The following is a 21,048-nucleotide window of genomic DNA, read 5'->3' on the forward strand; positions in this document are numbered from 1 at the left end:
GACAAATGTATAGTAATATGTATATATAAGCCTGTCTGATTATAATCTAACTACAAACTGTGAGTAAACAGATGTTTTGTTACTTCAACTTTAAAGTGACTCAGCAGTGAATTATTCAGGGGTGAATGAGAGAGAGATGAAGAAAGAAATTAACATTTCTAAAGCTGAAGCTGTGTGTACTAAAATCTGCTAATTATTTACTACAAATAATCCAACAAAAGGGTTATGGGCCCAGGGCCAGGAATTGAAAAAGAAGAGAAATATTACCAGGCAGAAAAAAAGGCCACATTTTTCTCTTAAGTTTTAAAGGAAAGATTCAGTCTGTCTCTCTCTCCCCCCACACAGCAGACAGAAGGCTAAGAAAATGGCTGAGGGAAGAAATTCACCATTTTTCTATTCTCTCAAGGTGCCTAAATTAACTGAGTTTAATTACCGGCAGTGGGAACTAAGATTCATATGTCTCCTTCGAGCAAAAAGATTAAATATATGCTTAGACCAAGACAGAACAGCTGAAAATATGGCTGAATGGGACAATGCAAACTATTATGTGAAGTGCATGCTTTTGGAAGCTCTCTCAGAGAAACAAGCCATATTAGTGGAGGGAAAAGATACACCAAAGGACATTTTATATAAACTGAGAACTATGTATGCAACTACATATGCAAAGCAGCAACCAATTTGGCTGGCAGAGTTGAATGAAACCAAATTAAGGGATAAAAGTAAATGTAATGATCACATTATGCATCTTATGTCTTCATTTCAAAAATTAGAACTTTCTGGAATTCCCATGTGTGATGCATTGAAAAGAGCATTTCTTTTTACCTCACTATCAAAGAAGTTTGATGTTTTTAGGTCTGTAAATGAGGCCATTGAAGGGCAATCTTTTGAACAGGCAACATCAAAACTAAGGCAGGAATGCATAATAAATGATTCTGAGGAGATGTGTTCTCAAAGTCAGTCAGAGAGAAATGAAACAAATTTCTTGGCAAAGAACAGAGGAAGGCGGAGCTATGGGAAAACTCCACCCAAGGGCAAGCTGATTTGCTACTTATGTGGAAAGGAGGGACATGTATCTAAATGGTGTAAGGAAACACAAAACACTCCCTCTAGCTCACCTAAGCCAATGGAACTAAAGAATTTTCAAACCAGGAAATGTATGAAGGACAAAGATAAACACAAGGGCTTTCTAATGGCAGAAAAATCTTTGACTATGGTAAATAATAATTCAAATGAAAGTACTTGGATTTTGGATTCAGGGAGCACATGCCATTTAACCAATTGTAAGGATTTCTTTCAGGAAATGTGTCCAGAGGAAGGTATTCTTAAAACTGCAAACGCAGGGACTGCTAAGATCCAAGCAAAAGGTATTGGATTCTTAAAATGCAAAGTGTCTAATGAAGTTAAAGAAATTCCTGTAAGTGATGTCTTGTATATTCCCCAAGCAGTTTGTAATATGCTTAGTGTATCTACATTAGATAAGAAGGGATTTGTGATTCATTTTGAAAACAGTAAGTGCACAATCTCTAAAAATGATGAAGTGTATGCTGAAGCTTTTATGCATAATGATGTTTATAAACTGAGCATTTCAGGTGAAGCCTCACATATGGTGCAAGTAAGGAAGAATGATGGTAAATGTAGTCTGGAAATCTGGCACCGCCGCCTGGGACATCGTGATTCTAAGGTGATCCAGGATCTTTACAGTAAGCAACTGGCCACCGGCATTCAGATAAGTGCAGATGCTGGTAAAATGGAGAAATGCATAGACTGTGTTACTCAAAAAGGTGTGAGACCCTCATTTCCTGCATACACAGGAAATAGGAGTAATAAAGTGCTGGACTTAATACACAGTGACTTATGTGGACCGTTTAATATCCCATCATTGGGAAATAACAGATTTGTGCTAATATTCTTGGATGATTTCTCTAGATATTGTGTGGCCTATTTGCTGAAAGAGAAAAGTCAAGTCACAGACATGCTGAAGAAATACGTAGCCATGGTGAGCAACAAATTTGAAAGAAAACCAAAGGTTCTTCAGACCGACAATGGTGGTGAGTTCACTTCACAAAGCATGCGCACATTTCTAGAACAAGAAGGCATTCAACATATCACAACAGTAGCTTATACACCAGAGCAAAATTCTGTTGCAGAGAGAAAATTTAGGTCACTTGTGGAAATGACCAGATGTATGCTGTCAGATAGCAATCTCCCTAAAAGACTATGGGGGGAAGCCATTCTCACAGCAGTGTACCTACAAAACAGAATGCCAACTAAAGGCGCTGAGCGCACACCACATGAGACATGGCATGGTAGGAAGCCAAACCTGTCACACATAAGAACATTTGGAAGTACAGCATATGCTCATATACCAAAGCAAAGAAGGCATAAGCTGGATTCCACAACAGAAAGGGGCATTTTAGTTGGCTATGCTCCAGGACACAAAGGATATAGAATTTTGAATCTGAAAACTGGCATTGTTGGCATAAGACATGTTACATATTTTGATGAAAACAAAAGGGTTGATAAAGGCTGGATTATCCCAGATGAGCCTTATCATCCAGAATATGAAACTAGAACCATAATAGACATGCCAGTGTATATAAATGCCATACCAAGGCAGATGTCTGAAAGCAACTCATCTGTATCTAACGAGGAACAGGCAGAGGAAGCAGACACAGAAAGGATCATTGAAGAAGACAGTACAGTTGGAGAAGGGGAATCAATTGGAGAAGAACTCTCAGATTTAGAGGATGCGGAAAGGTCAGACCAACCTGTTGTCAGACGCTCATCCAGGGAAAACAAAGGTGTTCCACCCCCAAGACTGTCTTACCTAACAAAGTCAGCAGAAGCTCAAGAGCCCTTAACATGGGATGAGATTGAGAAAATGCCAGCAGAAGAGGCTGCTGAATGGCGTAAAGCTGCACAAGAAGAAATTGATGCATTGGATAAAAATAATACTTGGATTCTTACAAAATTACCTCCTGGCAAGAAAGCTATAGGATGCAAATGGGTATTCAAGTTAAAAAGGAATGCACAAGGAAAAGTGGAAAGGTATAAAGCCAGATTAGTGGCAAAGGGATATCTTCAAAAATATGGAGAAGATTTTGATGAAGTGTTTGCACCTGTAGTGAAACACACGACAATCAGAACACTTCTGAGCATTGCAGTCTCAAAAGGCATGCAAGTCAACCACATTGATGTGAAAACAGCGTTTCTTCACGGAGATATAACTGAAGACTTGTACATGGAACAACCAACAGGTTTCATAAATACAAAACAAAGACAGCTAGTGTGTAAATTAAACAAAGGTCTTTATGGATTAAAGCAAAGTGCAAAATGTTGGAATGATAAATTGCATGAAATATTGACAAATTTAGAATTTAAGCAAGGTGAAGCAGATAAATGCTTGTACACTAGGTGCACAAATGGACAATATGCATACATTTTAGCTTTTGTTGATGATCTGCTCATTGCAAGCAAAAGTGAGCAAGAGTACAAGGACATTGTAAAGTGTTTAAACCTCAATGTTGAGATAAAAGAACTGGGTAATGTGTCATACTATCTTGGTATAGAAATTGAGAAACAAAATGATGGTTCTTATCTTCTAAGCCAGAAGCAGAAAATAAATGAGCTTATTGAAAGTTTAGGTATGCAAGATGCCCAAGTTGTAAGCACTCCCATGATCACTGATTTTCTGAAGGATGAAACAGTAAGAGAACCTTTACCAGATAACATCCAATATAGATCAGCCATAGGTAAGCTTTTATATCTAGCTACCACATACAGGGCTGATATAGCAAATGCAGTAGGAATTTTGAGCAGAAGGGTCAGCTCACCTACCAAATCAGATTGGACTGCAGTTAAAAGGATGGTAAGGTATTTAAAGGGTACCATTGATTGTAAATTAAAGATTTCAGCCAATAGTAATCCAAAACTAATATGTTACTGTGATTCAGATTGGGCAGGGGATCATTCTGATTATAAATCCACAAGTGGATATGTGTTTATGTATGGAAATGTACAAATTTCATGGGCCAGTCATAAACAAAGTATTGTGAGTCTGTCTTCTACAGAAGCTGAATATGTGGCCGTATCGGAAGCGTGCAGAGAACTGATGTGGATTGAAAAACTTTTGCTGGATTTCGGAATAGCTGAAAAGAGACCAATCCAGATAATGGAAGATAATCAGAGCTGCATCCGACTGTCACAGAATGACAAGGTTCAGTCACGCACCAAGCACATCGCAACGAAATACCACAACGTGCGAGAGTTGGCGAAAGAAGGGGTCATCAGTCTACACTATTGTCACACCAGTGAGATGACAGCTGACATCATGACCAAACCGTTACCCAGAGAACATTTTGTGAATCTGCGTATAAAGCTTGGACTTTGTATGAATAAATAATTGCATGACAGTTATGCATGAGAAGGGGTTTGTTGGAATGTAATTGTATTTTACATGCATTGCCTGTCACCTATTATTTCTCTGTGATTACTCTGTGACCTCTGATGTGAATTACTTAGAGAGGTCACACAGCTATGCAACTTCCTGTGGGGGTTAGATGCAGCACATGCAGCACATGGAGCACATGGAGCTCATGATCTCTCCTAACCTGAGAGGATCTATGGTGGTGTGAGCATCCATTACCATCTAAGCACATGGAAGGAGCTGATAAGACAAATGTATAGTAATATGTATATATAAGCCTGTCTGATTATAATCTAACTACAAACTGTGAGTAAACAGATGTTTTGTTACTTCAACTTTAAAGTGACTCAGCAGTGAATTATTCAGGGGTGAATGAGAGAGAGATGAAGAAAGAAATTAACATTTCTAAAGCTGAAGCTGTGTGTACTAAAATCTGCTAATTATTTACTACAAATAATCCAACAATAATGAGTGGAGCGGAATGGGTAGACGTGAATTGCTTGTTTACTCTTTCCAAAAATACTATGACTGGGGGCATGCAATGAAGCTACAAAGTAGTACATTTAGTTTAAATCTATTTTATTGATGGAATAACATCAAATACAGCAGTTAAATCACAGTGAAACATTTCTTGAACATGTAATTCCATACATTTTCTTCCCCCCCCCACTTTCTCTTCCCTCCCCCCAACCCTTCCCTTCCCTATACCCCAACCCCATTCCAATCCCAACGTTATGCAAAAACTCCAACAAGTGCTTACCCATATTAAATCTCTAACCCACTTAATCCTTTATAGAGCATAAGGTCGCCCACATAACAAACTCTGCTATGTCATAAAAAAAAAAAAAAAAAAAAAAAAAAAACTTCCAACAGTGCCCCACTCCTTTGATGTCTTGCTAACAAAAATGCGCAAGGGGCTTTTGGCTCTTATAGCCCCCCGTCGCAGTAGGTCACCACTGTGGAATACATGTTCATTGAACCCTTGTTAATATTTGCCATTAGGATTTACTCATATTATGACATTATATACTTGCAACAAATCAAACTCAAAACTTGAACATACCTTTCGACAGCACTCCCAATGCCAATTAAACATTATCCCGTACCAGTCAACCTTTTCTTCCCCCCTACCCCTCCCCCAACTCCCTCCCTCTTACCTATCCCCTATCCTCTTCACTATAGCACCACTTAGTAGTAATTGAGCATGTGATAAGACACAGAACATACCCCCCCTACAACAACTTGATATCCCAATCTTCTCATGTGGGTACTGTAGCGAACATGACATTAAGAATTGAGGCTTCCAACCTCCTCTTCCACTCATCACACCTTTAACTTCCAGTCGTGACGGCTTACCACAAGTTCTCGACACATTCATCCCTATCACATCTCTTCCATGCACCCGATCTAACCTAAAACATTCAATACTTGACTCCGTGCTCTTGGAGATATTTTTTGCAAATAGGCCCCCCAGACTTTTATGAACCGCTGCCGCCTCTTTGGTGAGCTACGAGCGTCCCAAAGTAGTACATTTAAAACAAATTGGAGAAAATATTTCTTCACTCAATGTGTAATTAAACTCAAATTCATTGCCAGAGAATGTAGTAAAAGCAGTTAGCTTAGCGGGGTTTAAATAAGGTTTGGATAGCTTCCTAAAAGAAAAGTCCATAAAACTATTATTAAGATAGATTTGGGAAAAATCCACTGCTTATTTCTAGGATAATGGCATAAAATGTATTGTACTGTTTTGAGGTCTTGCTAGGCAAGGCTTTTTTTGAGGGGGTACTTGGGGGTACTGAGTACCGGCACCTTTTCCACTGTCTGCTAAAATTGACCCATGGGGCCCAAGTGTTAATGAAAGAGCTCAGGCTCTACACACCAATTCTGTCTTGTCATAGATTTTGTGACTGGTTGCAGGGGGCCTGGCTATTGTGGGATGGGTCCATCAGTGATCACTTCACCCCTGAAGCGTGGCCATAGCATTTGAGTCCCGGCACCTTTTTTGCTAGTAAAAACACTAGGTACTTGTAACCTGGATTGACCACTGTTGGAAACAGGATGCTGGACTTGACGGACCTTAGGTCTGTCCCAGTATGTCAATACTTGTATACTTCCCTACCTGATTTCCCTGTCCAGCACCTCTCTCCCTCCTTGCCCCCCCCCCCCCACACACACACAATGCAGCACCTGTGTCCCTCATTGCCCCTTCCCCCACAATGCAGTACCTCTCTCCTTCTTTGTACTCCTCCCATCTGGTACCTCTCTCCCTCGTTGTCCTTCCCCCATCCCATCCGGTATGTCTTATGTTCTTCTTTCTTGCTGCACTGCAGTTAAGCTGTGCTTTGCCCTCCCCTCAGCACAAGAGCAGGCTACTTCAGCCAATCCCGGGGGCCTTCCTGCAGCTGTGGCCCACTCTTGCTGAAGGAAGGCCCCGGGATTGGCTGAAGCAGCCTGGTACTCATCAATAGCTGCTTCAGCCAATCCTGGGGCCTTCCTTCAGCAAGGAAAAGCCTCCATTGACAAACTACTGTGCTGTTGTTGAAGGTGCCCACACTGCAAGAAGAACTTAAAAGGACAGGAGAGGTACTGGATTGCAGTGGGGGTGGGAGAGGACCCAATGCATGAGATTAGGCCCCTTAAGCGTATGAGCTGGAGAAGGGGCCTAATTGCATGTGTAACATGCTGAATGTATGTGACTTGGCATGTCTTGATCTGTTAGCATAACTCCATCCATGTACTTCCTGGTGCACAGATCTTAATAGACTCCCATTAAATTGCACTGCATTAATTCTGCTATATCTCAGAATTGCTGGTACTGTACAAAAAACTTGAGTTCTTAAAAGCATTTATTATATGAATGTACCTATACTCAAACTTATTGGAACTCCATCTGTATGATTCAGTATAAACATATAATTTTAAGATCTATTTGTTTTCAAACCACTGTAACTCAGGGGCGTATCTGCTATGGGGCCACAGGGGCCTGGCCCCCGCAGATTTGCCCCTGGACCCCCTTACCAATGAGACTCTCAACCCCCCTCCTCCTGCCGTCACTCCGCTGTTGCACCTCACCTCCCTTTGCTGGCGGGGGACCCCAACCCCCGCCAGCCGAAGTCTCCGTCCTTCCTTCCTTCCTTTGTTTGAGATTGGTGGTTTCTGACGTCCTGCACGCACGCACGTACAACGTGCAGCGTGCAGGACGTCAGAAACCACCAAACCCAAACGAAGGAAGGACGGAGACTTCAGCTGGTGGGGGTTGGGGTCCCCCGCCAGCAAAGGGAAGTGAGGCATGACGGCAGAGTGACGGAAGGAAGGACGGAGACTTCGGCTGGCGGGCCAGCCCCCGCCAGCAAAGGGAGGTGAGGTGCGACGGCGGGAGGAGGGGGGGGTTTAAAGTAGTCGGGCGGGGGGGGAGTGGTGGCGTCGTCGTCGTCTTCAGCGGGGGGGGGGGGGGTCAGTGCCGCTGGGGGGGGGGGGCTAAAATGTGCCCCCTCTCCTCGGCTCTGGCCTCCCCTACCGTTGAAGTTCAGATACGCCCCTGCTGTAACTCAACATGAATGCTCCCTATAGGACACATTACTCTCTCTCACACTCTCAAAATTGTTCCGAGCTCATGGAAAAATCTGCCTAAATATTGTTATAATATTTGGTAGAATTTAGTATGTACTGCTTACAGATTTTAAGCTTATATTGCTAAGAAATTGTAGGAGTGGACGACTGTAATGTAGCATCTACGGGACTGCCAAGATGACCTCCGCCCTTGTGCATAACACTTATGAACTTTTGCCTTACCTGTGGCATGCTCCACATTTGAATAACTACTGGACTTTTGTGAACTTTTGCACTAACAGGATTTTCTATTTGGACTTTGCATTCACACTTGCACCTTTGCTTTGTACCAAGATCTCAGCTTTCATATAATGAGCCTAGACTAAGACCTGAACCTGTGCAGTTTGAACTTTTACTAGTAGTGTGTATTTGCTAACCAGCAGCTAGATAACAAATTGTAGTAGTCAGCAAGTTAGGAGTGTAGGGAAGGCAGCAGGCTCTGCCAAAGCAGTCTCGTGATCTATGCATAGAGGCTGTATTGTGCGAACGTGCTGGAACACTGCAATAAGTTACATTTTCTTGCAAAGTAACAATTTCTGTGAAAGCTATGAAACTGACGTATCTTTTCTCTGTGGGAACTACTAATGTATTGCGCATGTGCAATTACTGCGCATGTGTATGTGTGACGTATGGTGTGTTTTATGCGCATGATCACTAATTTGTATAAGACCGAATGTCAGATGACGCTCAGGGGGGCAGTATCCTGAGACTGAACTCAGTACTGTTCATTGCTAGCAATAAAGGTGTCCTGCTTTCGGAATCATTTGCCTCTTGTCTCCTGATTTACTAGCCGAGGGCCTGTTTCAAAATCAAACTGTCTACTCTAATTCAAGATTAAATGGTTGCTGTATCACAGCTTAAGTGTAACACCTAAATGTCCACATTGTCATGGTTTACAGTTCTATCTTATAACTCTGTACTTTTTCTTAAATGAAGATACTCAGACTTAAAAAAAAGTCGACATTCACAATCAATTTGCATACTTAAAAGTTTATTTATTGGGATTTATTTATTTGGATTTTTTGTTAACAGCTTTTCAGTAGTAGCTCAAGGTGAAATTCAGGTACACTGGGTATTTCTCTGTCCCTGGAGGGCTCACAATCTAAGTTTGTACCTGAGGCAATGAAGGGTTAAGTGACTTGCCCAAGATTACAACCGCCTTTATGAAGAGATTCACCCAATGTGAACAATGCACATCTAAAAGATGAATAGGTGAAACCAAACAATCATAATTGCCTTGAACATTAGGAAATATTCATTTTAGACAAAGATGATTAAAAAAATAATAATGTATGCCCCTATTACTTGTCTTCATGATATAACAACAAATGCACCCACACAGACTCCCAACACAAAAAAGCTGTGCAGAGCTCCTGGAAATCCACCTACCTGCTTGTCCATCTCCCCCCCCCCCCCAAAAAAAAAAAAAAAAAAACACCTCTTCTTGATCCATAGCCAGAATATCTCCTACAGTCATACCCATTGTTTTCAAAACCATTTCCAGCTGCTAGCCACTTCAGGCTCTGTCCAGATGCAGGTCAAAACGTGAACAGCAAGCATCAGTTTAACAGTGGTAGGCAATTCAACAGGGGGTAAATTGTACCTCTCTTCCTGCCAAGAGGGAGAAGTGGGTCAGGGAAGCGGGTCAGGGAAGCCTGGACCCCGAGGAAATTTGAGGGGTAAGCAGCCTTGTTACAGGTAGCCCAAGCTTGGATTGTAAATGACAGGGAACTTGGCAGCATTGTGCTGGAAAAAGAAGTGACAGTTACAGTGTACATAAAAAGGGGAAAGGGAAATGGGACTTGATATACTGCCTTTCTGAGGGTTTTTTTTTTTTTTGCAACTACATTCAAAGCGGTTTACATATATTCAGATACTTATTTTTGTACCAGGGGCAATGGAGGGTTAAGTGACTTGCCCAGAGTTACAAGGAGCTGCAGTGGGAATCGAACTCAGTTCTGCAGGATCAAAGTCTACTGCACTAACCACTAGATATCTCCTCCACTCATCACCCTCCAGTCATAAAGTAGCAAAAAATATAAAATAAAATAAAGCAATGCTCTAAATACTGCAAGACAATGTTAAGCTAAGGAAAGCACTGCCACTCATGGAGGGTGGGGCCGTTTTTACTTAAGAATCAGGTCTATGAGAAGTTTCAGTGTTTATGTGGGAAGTGGTGCCCCTCAACGATATAGCCAAACATTAACAAATGTCCTTTGAACTTGAAAGGAATTTAAAGTAATACTATAGAAACAGCACCAGCTTGGAATGCTAGTACACCAGCCCCTGAAAGAAATATCTTTCCCATTTTTGCATTTCTCCGCCCCTGTGTACTTTATTACTGGCTCATAACTTCTGACACCAGGGAGAAGGAAACACAAAGGCCACGGGGTTGAGTGCACAAGAGGAAGTGGGCGCATAACCCTTACTGTATTTTGCTTCTTTATGAGATATATTTTCGCCCAGCATTGGAGCTATAATTAATCTCTCTCAACACTCAAAAGAAGCAGGGGAGAAAAATAACTGTATTCTCACTAGGAGGAACTGTGCTGCTCCCTCCCGTACTCCTCCTCTCCTAGTAATCTCTTCCTCTTCTTCCCGACGTTGCTACACCAATCAAAAACTATCTAGAAAAAGAAACCCATCGGATCCATATCAGGAAATAGTATGAACATTTCAGAGGGCTTGTTCTACAAATACCAGCTAAAGCAGTTACCCTACCAGGAAGACGGAGAAGAATTTCTGGAGTAGAGTGCATGGATTAAAGGGCCGAGCCGGGTCAGTGGATTTAACAGGAGATCGGAGTGTGTTTGTGCTGGATTTGTTTGCTGTTGGGGGGTAAGTTCATTTTCCAGATTTTGGAGAATTTTCTCTGTCTTGTTGCAGAAGGTGCGTGCTTAGGACTGGCAAACATGTCCAATTTCCCGTACCCAGAGTTGTTTCTTTTCTCAAAGGAAGGAAGAGCCTTGCACTACTGCCGCCACACGGGGTGGGCTGTGGCTCTTCCAAGAGTGAGCAGCGCTGATCAAGTTGGCAGAATTCCCCCCCATTTTGATGTTGTGCAGCGAAAGATCCCTTGCACGTGCTAAGACCCAGACCCTGCAGCTAGACCCACAGTGCAACCGGCAGGGAGCATGTCTTCCAAAAAGTATTTTGATTAAAAGCACCCCCCCACACACCAAAAAAACCCCCAACAACTTAAGAGGGTCTCTTCATCATGCATGAACGTATGGCGCTGCTTTTGCAAGAGAACATCAGGGCCTGGTGGGGTTTGTAAATACCTGGAGTTCCGCTAACCCTCTGGAAGAATGTGATGAAATAGTTTGACTTTTAGACAGCATTTTGCGACACAATAATCCTATATAATAATTCTCAACGCCAACGTTCGAATGTGCCAGGGACCATGCCTCCCTCAGAGGTGGTCTGCTAGGCAGGCACGCACTGACGTCAATGACATCAATGACAGCTGATTTGAAACCAAGGGGAGGAGTAGGGAAACGCGGAGCGTGTTTCCCTACTCCTCCCCCTGCCTCGGAATCAGCTGTCACCCCCGCATTATGGCCCCCTGGACCCCCCTTCTGCTAACCTTGCGACCCCCCTCTTCGCGCCAAAAACTGCACCCCGCTGCCGTTGTCGACTACCTGTGCTGACGGGGGACCCAAACCCCTGACAGCCTGACAGTCATAGACAGTACGGGGACAGGAAAGAATGCAAAAAACCCCGTGGGGATAGGAGTTTGTTCATTCATTCTAGCTTTCTGCAAAGGTGTGGGAGAAGGAACAGAGAGACTTGTTTTGCTGGTTAACAGCTATACTGTAGCAGGACTTTTCAAAGTTGTCCTGGTGACTTCTGCAAGTAATTGGGGTTTCAGAATATCTACACGTGAGATGTATTTTGCATCTACTGGGTCTCCAAATACATGGATATTTACATGCATATTTATCCTCCAAACCTATTTGCCTGTGCAAGTCACCAGGTCAAGTTTGAAAGGAACCCTGGATTACTGAGATGCCAACTAGTGGTTGGAGCTTCTATTCTTTACTTTCTCCTCCTCACTACAAATCTAGCCCATAGTATGACATTCTACTTACTAACTTGCAATGCACAATAATATCCATTATTAGGTTAATAAGAGGAGCCACAATTTAAAAAAAAATGAAGTGCACTTTACAGATTAATAAATAAACCCTTAAATAAGATGTTTAAATCTGATAATACAAAAAAAAGTATGTATATGGCATGTTCTCTTATCTACAGTGGGGAAGAGACTGCAGCTTTCATATGGTTCTCCTGTTAAATAGGTTGGATAGTCCAGTGGCGAACCCAGAGTCATCTCTGGCCTACCACTCATAATGCAGGAGGAAGGTGCACTAGCCACACACAACATCAGAGAAGAAAGTACCACACCCCAAGTGAGAAACTTTAGAAGATTCAGGCAGCCAAAACCAATGCTGTATTACCTTTTCCCTGAAACCTCCATAACAGAAGCCTGCGCACTAGCAGTGTCTGTGTAAAAGCTGAACTTGAACTGCTGCCCCACTGTGCTTTTCTGAAGCTTCTTGAGAGCTGAACGACTTTGTTTCTTTTGTCACAGCTGCAACCAGGGAATCCACCTTGGGGGCAAAAGTATACAGTTGGTCTAAAACCCTGGACCCTCATTCTGTGGACGCCAACTCCACTAGCATCCCGAAGTGGAAGATGATTTGGGTGCCCTGCTAGAACCTCCAAAATGGGGACACTCTTGGGTCAGACCTCTGGGCCCTGGAGCAGCTGAGGGCCTCTAACATTGAATCCATCATGCAGGAAGCTCTTCCTGCCGAAAGAGCAGGATAGGGAGAACACTCCTCCTCTGACAGAGGAGAACAGGCCCAGAACCAGAACCCTAAGGCCTCTCACACCTCCAAAAGTGGAGTCCACCCCCATTGGAACCTTTGTGAGGACCGGAGCCCCCTTGAGGCTGCCAGAAAGGAGCCCCTAGTGGGCCTCTGGGAAGCCCATGGAAGTGGAAGGAAACCAGTCTCTGCAATTATAGCAGGTTTAAACAGCTAAAAATAGATGATGGAATCAACCAGAATTCAGTGGCCTAGGGGGCCCCATCGGGACCCTCCCCCTCCTCCCCGAGGATGGACCTAGGAGGCAGTAGAAACCACTCCTGACCCCACAAGACCATTGGGGCTGTGCAAACTCCTGCTGCAGAGACGCTATAGTATGAGAAATACTGCCTGCATTCAAAATGGCTGCTGTTCCACCTGAAAACCAAATAGGACCGTGGTTCAACTATCTCTTTAGTTGTCTCCAGAGACACCCGAGTGCTCCTCCAGACCTTCCCCCCTCCCCCGAGAACTTTACCGAAGATGGTCTATCACAGGAGGGGCACAGGGAGCTGGCAGATGTATTGAACTACTAACTTTCACAGCCCTGGCTATCTGGCATGCCCAGGAGTACTGCCTGTCCACATGGGCTGACCATAGGCCCAGGACCAGTGGCGTAGCCAGAAGGCAATTTTTGGGTGGGCCAACAGGTTGGATGGGTGGGCACTAGACAGTGGTGTGCTGGTAAATGTTTAACAACACGCTCTCTCCCCGCTCCACCTCCCCTCAAAATTGCAGAGCTGGCTATAGCCAGGGAGAGAGCCCGGGGTGGGGGGGGGGGGGGGGCAATGCATTACTCTCTCCAGGAAAAAAAAATTAAATGATCCCAGGTTCCAATCTAATTCATGTTTAATGTGGGATAAAATGCCATAAATAAATAAATATAAACAACATTGAGCACCTGATTCTCAAAGTGGACATATTCCAAACACTATAATGAAAATAAAATGATTTTTTTCTACCTTTGTCTGGTGACTTTGTTTTTCTGATCATGCTGGCCCAGTATCCGATTCTGCTGTTATCTGTCCTCTTAACTCTGTTTCCAGGGCTTCCTTTCCATTTATTTCTTTACTTTCCTCCTTTCTTCTTCATTTCTTGCCCTACATCTGTAAGTAAAAGCTGGGTCCTCCGCAGACTTGACTGTCCAGTGGATCCAGCTTCTGCCTATTTTCTCCATCCATGAGCAGTTTTTCTCTTCTCTTCCTTTTCCCTCATCTCATCTCCTTCCTCTCCTCCATCCATGTTCAGCATTTCTCCTCTCTCCCCTCCATTCATGTTCATCTCACTTCCCTCCCCTCCATCTATGTCCAGCATTTCTTCTTTCTCCCTACCCCTCCAGCCATGTACATCTCCTTCCTCTGTCTTCCCTCCATCCATGTCTAGAATTTCTTCTCTCTTCCCTCCATCCTTATGCATCGCCTTCCTGTCATACCCTTCCCTCCCCTCCATCCATGTCCAACAATTCTCCTCTCTCCCTGCCCTCCCCTCCATCCACCCATGTCCAGCAACTCTCCTCTCCCCTGCCCTTCATCCATCCATCCATCCCCGGCAATTCTCTTCTCTCCCCTACCCCCCTCCATCCATCCATACCCAGCAATTCTCTTCTCTCCCCTGCCCCCCGGTCAATCCATACCCAGCAATTCTCCTCTCCTCTGCCCTCCCCTCCCATCCATGTCCAGCGATTCTCCTTCACCCCCATCCTCCCCTTCTATTCATATCCACCTGCCCGCCCTCTTCTCCCCCAACATCCCCCCTTCTCTTCCTGCCACAGGTGGTTTAAATCTTTTTTACCTCCATCAAAGTGGCCATGTCATTGAAAGCCCTGTCCAACAAGCCTTCCCTTCGTGAGTTCATTCCCTCAGAGTCCTGCCCTCATGAAAAGAGGAAATGATGTCAAAAGGCGAGACTCTGAGGGAACGAACTCACGAAGGGAAGGCTTGATGGGCAGGGCTTTCAATGACGTGGCCGCTTCGACGGAGATAAAAAAAAGATTTAAACCCCGGGGGATGTTGGGTGGGCGGGCCTGGAGGGAAAGTGGCTGGGCCTGGGCCCGCCCAAGGCTACGCCCCTGCCCAGGACTTTGGCATTCCTGCTGACCCCCTGCTTGTTTCTCTGGGTGTGCTGTGCCTCTAAAGACTGCAAAAGCAGTTTTCGTTTTTTTTTTTTCTTTTAAAGCAGCTTAAATTCCTACACAGGGGAAAACTGAACCAGACAAACTCATTCCAATTTGTCTGGAGCTGCAGGGGAGGCCAGGGGAAGCACCAAGCAAGGGCAGCTGGGGGGGGGGGGGGGGGAGAGGGGCAGGATGCACATACCATATGGCAATGCCCCGCTGTAAACCTCAACCGATGGCTACTATCAAGCAATCCTTGGGAGCAGCGGAACAGCACTCCGCACACAACCAAGTCTGGTCAGTGGATCCAAGAACCTGGGAGCCAGTTGTTAACTTTTAATTTGAACAATCGATGCCCAAAACTCTAAAATGTCTAACCCACATTTGATATCAGGTATTGATCCCTGAAAATCTCCCGTAAACAGGATATAGAAATATTTATCGCCCACATAAATAAAAGGGTGAAAGCCCATTTTGAAGAGTTTATAACAAAAGGAGGCTAGAAGAATATTAAACAGGATTGGTAATTGGTGAACCTTGGGGAACTCCACAAGTGAGGACCCAGGAAAGAGAACAAAGTTTATTAATTTTAAGTTAAGAACAATTCATCAGGAAACCCTGGAACTACTCTTCCTAAATCATTTATACCATAATGGCTTAAGTTCAACAGGATTTCATGATCACCAAATGCACTTGACATATCAAATTGCATTAAATGAACCCTTTTACCATGATTAATCTGTCCTCTGATAGCAAGGTCCCCAGAACTGTTTCCGTGCTGTAACCACGACTAAAACTGGATTGAGATTCATGTAGGGTATTATAATGTTCTAAATATTTCTTCCATCACCTTAGTTACTAGAGGTATTTACTTACATCACTGGTCTTTAAAGAGAAATTCTTACAAATAGGTGTTAAGCTGTATACCAGACAGTGAGGGGTTAGCTGTTTAATATAACTTTCTGAGGCATTTATTATTAGATATACTGGGCAGTTGTCCAAGGAACAGTAGAGGAGTATTTTTTCAAATACACGGTAACTAAAATTTGGGAAGGAGGGGTAAAAGAGGCCCAGTTTCTGACACTATGCCTCCATTATTTTCAGAAGAGATCATCTAAATCTGTTAAGTCAAATGGACAAGGAATAAGGATGGCTGATTTAATCAGTTTTACCCTTAAAGAAGGGTAAAACTGCAGTGGGCTTTGATCCTGGAATCCTGGGTTCGATTCCCACTGCCGTTCCTTGTGACCTTGGGGAAGTTACTAACCCTCCATTGCCCCAGATACAAAGATTGTGTGCCCTCTAGGGGACAGAGAAAGTACCTGCATACGTGTACAGGGCTGCATATCAGGCTTATTTTTGAAAGGGATCGCCGGCGATCTTCCGACACAAATCGGGAGATCGCCGGTGATCTCTCAATCCAGGCCAAATCGGTATTATCGAAAGCTGATTTTGGCTGTCCCCAATTGCTTTTTTGTTGCGGCGCCGGCCAACCTTCAAGGGGGCGTGTTGGTAGGGTAGCGAAGGCAGGAAGGGGGGCGGGGCGGGGTTCACGAGATGGCCGGCTTCACCTTATTATGAAAAGAAAAAGGCTGGCTCGAACGAGCATTTCGCCAGCCGGACTTGGTCCATGTATTTTTAGGACTAAGCCTCAAAAAAGAGACCCAACTGACCACCGGAGGGAAGCGGAGATCACTTCCCCTTACTCCCCCAGTGGTCACCAACCCCCTCCCACACACAAAAAAAATTAAAACATTTTTGCCAGCCTGTATGCCAGCCTCAAATGTCATACCCAGCTCCCTGACAGCAGTATGCAGGTCCCTGGAGCAGGTTTTAGTGGGTGCACTGCACTTATGGCAGGTGGACTCAGGCCCATCCCCCCCACCTGTTATACTTGTGGTGGTTAATGTTGAGCCCTCCAAACCCCACTGTACCCACATGTAGGTGCCCCCTTCACCCCTTAGGGCTATGGTAATGGTGTAGACTTGTGGGCAGTGGGTTTTGGGGGGAATTGGGGGGCTCAGCACACAAGGGAAGGGTGCTATGCACCTGGAAGCTAATTTTGTTTTTGTTTTAAGATTTTTTAAGTGCCCCCTAGGGTGCCCGGTTGGTGTCCTGGCATGTCAGGGGGACCAGTGCACTACAAATGCTGGCTCCTTCCACGGCCAAATGCCTTGCATTTCGCAGGGTTTGAGATGTCTGGGTCTGGTTTCCATTATGGCTGATTGGAGCCGGCCATGTTATCTAAACCTGGCGATCCACCGGCGATCCTATTATAAACCCGGCGAGCGATTTGGCCGGCGCCAAGCGTATTTCGAAAATACGCTTGGCTCCGCCCGCTTGCGGCGCTGGCCCCAAAGATGGCCGGCCATCGATTTCGCCAGCGCTGTTCGATTATGCCCCTCTATGTCTAGTACCACTAAAGAAATGATTAGTAGTAGTAAAGAATAGGGCATGAATAGGGCATGATCCTCAGCCGAAGGGGAGAGTTATCAGTGGATAATAACTTTGATGAGTTGGTTAAGTTATTCAATGTGATAATTTTTTACATCACATCCTTACTTCCTAATCAAAGATATAAAGTAGGATAACTTAGATTTATAATTGTTTACTACTGCTCTCCATTGCAATCTACATAAGTACATAAGTAGTGCCATACTGGGAAAGACCAAAGGTCCATCTAGCCCAGCATCCTGTCACCGACAGTGGCCAATCCAGGTCAAGGGCACCTGGCACGCTCCCCAAACGTAAAAACATTCCAGACAAGTTATACCTAAAAATGCGGAATTTTTCCAAGTCCATTTAATAGCGGTCTATGGACTTGTCCTTTAGAAATCTATCTAACCCCTTTTTAAACTCCGTCAAGCTAACCGCCCGTACCACGTTCTCCGGCAACGAATTCCAGAGTCTAATTACACGTTGGGTGAAGAAAAATTTTCTCCGATTCGTTTTAAATTTACCACACTGTAGCTTCAACTCATGCCCTCTAGTCCTAGTATTTTTGGATAGCGTGAACAGTCGCTTCACATCCACCCGATCCATTCCACTCATTATTTTATACACTTCTATCATATCTCCCCTCAGCCGTCTCTTCTCCATCTGTTTTCCTCTGTCTAAACGCTTGTCCATTTTCTTTAAAGTTTCCTACAAAACCTTAATTTTCAAAAGCTCTTTATTAAACCAATTTTGCCTCACTTTGTCAGGTCTCTTTTTCTCAACCAGTGGTGCTATTTCATCTAAGATTTTTCAGCTGAGATCATTCCATGTTAGTAATTTATTTATTTATTTAACAGCATTTATACCCCACAATTTCCCACCGCTGGCAGGCTCATTGTGGCTTACAACAGCTAAATAACAAAGTGGCGAGTGCAATAAATTGAGAGGGATAAGTGGGGTGGTGAGGTAAAGATAAGAAATGGGTTAGTTCATGAGAGCACTAGAGGGGTTAGTGTCCTGGGGTCAATGAGATAGGACAGTATCTTTAGGGTAAGCTTGTCCAAATAGGCAGGTCTTGAGTGAGTTCCTGAAAGTCAGATGATCCTGAATCATTTTCACTGATTTGGGTAGTGCATTCCACAGATGAGTGCTGACAAATCAACTTATTGTTCTAAACTATTATCTACTCTATTCCAGAAAGGGTTATCAATTTTACCTCTTGTAGTATATTGTATTATTGGACATGTTAAATTTTTTTTTTTGTTACATTTGTACCCCGCGCTTTCCCACTCATGGCAGGCTCAATGCGGCAGGCAATGGAGGGTTAAGTGACTTGCCAGGAGTCACAAGGAGCTGCCTGTGCTGGGAATCGAACTCAGTTCCTCAGTTCCCCAGGACCAAAGTCCACCACCCTAACCACTAGGCCACTTCTCCACTCCATTCCTTCCATTGACTTTAGTGGATGGGGGTAATATATTTAATGAGCTCTGAAAGGAATTTACTGTCTTGACCTTAGAATCAGTACTTTGTTCTAATTGTAGATTCAAAGTCTCCTAGTAATAAGATAATATTAGCATATTCCATATTACCTGCTGATATAAATTGCATAAAGTTCTCATGAACAAATTTTCCATTTTCCTGGTGGACAATAAAATGGGATACAGCACAGTGAATCTTCTAAACAGTGATCCTGAATAATACAGGATAACATCTCTAACGAAGATGACATAAAAGTGAGCTTCCTCTGAACATTGAGGAATGACTATGCTATGCCCCCTCCCGTCCTTATTGCCCTGGGTTGGTGAATCAACTTATATACATTTGAAGAATCATGAGAAAGTTGTAGCCAGGTTTCTGAAATGACCACCAGGCCTGCTTGTTCTTCTGCTATCCAGGTCTTCATTGTACTTTGTTTACTGCAGATCTGGCATTCATATAATAAACCAGTATAGGCAAATAAGATGAACTAACCTCTTGTATATGCCCTACTCTGGTCAACTGGCTTGCAAAAGAGCCACGTTTCATGTCTGCAAATCTGTCATGTTGAGTCTTCTGTGTCAAATTAAATGTGGCATTAACAACTCAACAATCAAGTAAAGCATTATGACTGTAAGATACATGATGTACTTTTAGCCGATGTGAAGCGTCCTTGATAAAGTCACAAAATTATCTCACCACAATAAAGACTTAAAATAAAAGGAACCTACCAGCCTGCAGACAAGTGAAGTGACCACAACAAAATATCTGGTTAATACAGTCCTACATAACATTACTAAAACATATTCCAAAAACAAAAACAAACTTAAAAAAAAATAATTTATGCAATTAAATGTACAAAGACAAAATATATCTTTGAAAGAAATAACACCAAGATAAGAAAAATTTAAACTCAAGGAAATAATTACAAAAACACAAAGAAAAACTTGGTTAAGTAGTCCACAATTACAAAATCAAACTTAAAAAATGCACACAGGGTTGCGTTTGGAAGCAGTTTCTACAGTTGGAAAAGATTATCTTTCAACTGATTTGTTCCAATAAGGGACCCAGTTTCTGAAAAAATGTCACCATCTGACAAAGTTACCCCCAAAGGGGCAGGCCATGACCCTTCAATGTGCCCCTTTGGGGGACGTGCTTGAGGCAGCACGATTCACTCTTGGTGCGCTTTACAACTTGAACAGGTAGGAAGTGATGACAGAGTGGGTGGGGCCAAGCCACATCACTGGAGATGCTGCCATACACAGTGGAAGATGGTAAGATAATTGCACTGCTGAAAAGCGAATGCTACATACCTGTAGAAGGTATTCTCCGAGGACAGCAGGCTGATTGTTCTCACTGATGGGTTGACGTCCTCGGCAGCCCCCTCCATCGGAAAGTTTACTAGCAAAGGCCTTTGCTAGTCCTCGCGCGCCCATGCTCTCTTGCAGTCCAATGTGTGCAGCTGACGTTCAGCAGGGCAGGAATGAGGACGGGGAAAGAAGGTTGGCAAGACAATTGACTGGTTTAGATGGAACTCCGACACGACCTTTGGCAAGAACTTAGGGTGAGTGCGGAGGACTACTCTGTTATGATGAAATTTGGTGTAAGGGGCCTGGGCTACCAGGGCCTGAAGCTCACTGGCTCTACGAGCTGAAGTAACTGCCACCAAGAAAATGACCTTCCAAGTCAAGTACTTCAGATGGCAGGAATTCAGTGGCTCGAAAGGAGGTTTCATCAGCTGGGTGAGAACGACATTGAGATCCCATGACACTGTAGGAGGCTTGACAGGGGGCTTTGACAAAAGCAAGCCTCTCATGAAGCGAACAACTAAAGGCTGTCCTGAGATCGGCTTACCTTCCACATGGTAATGGTAAGCACTGATTGCACTAAGGTGAACCCTTACAGAGTTGGTCTTGAGACCAGACTCAGACAAGTGCAGAAGGTATTCAAGCAGGGTCTGTGTAGGACAAGAGCGAGGACCTAGGGCCTTGCTGTCACACCAGACGGCAAACCTCCTCCAATGGAAGAAGTAACTTCTCTTAGTGGAATCTTTCCTGGAAGCAAGCAAGATGCGGGAGACACCCTCTGACAGACCCAAAGAGGCAAAGTCTACGCCC

The 21,048-nt window shown here is 43.9% G+C and overlaps 1 protein-coding gene across 1 annotated transcript in view; it reads left to right on the forward strand.

Annotated features, from left to right (window-relative positions):
• Positions 1 to 10,054: 10,054 nt before the first annotated feature.
• STAT6 (signal transducer and activator of transcription 6) overlaps positions 10,055 to 21,048 on the forward strand; it is a 221,814-nt gene continuing 210,820 nt past the window's right edge. The window contains exon 1 of the mRNA XM_030196653.1: positions 10,055 to 10,873. The gene's annotated coding sequence lies outside the window, so the exon portion shown is untranslated. The remainder of the gene's footprint in view (positions 10,874 to 21,048) is intronic.

This window comes from Microcaecilia unicolor, chromosome 3 (assembly GCF_901765095.1).
Source record: "Microcaecilia unicolor chromosome 3, aMicUni1.1, whole genome shotgun sequence".
In the NCBI taxonomy this organism is placed as follows: Eukaryota; Metazoa; Chordata; class Amphibia; order Gymnophiona; family Siphonopidae; genus Microcaecilia; species Microcaecilia unicolor.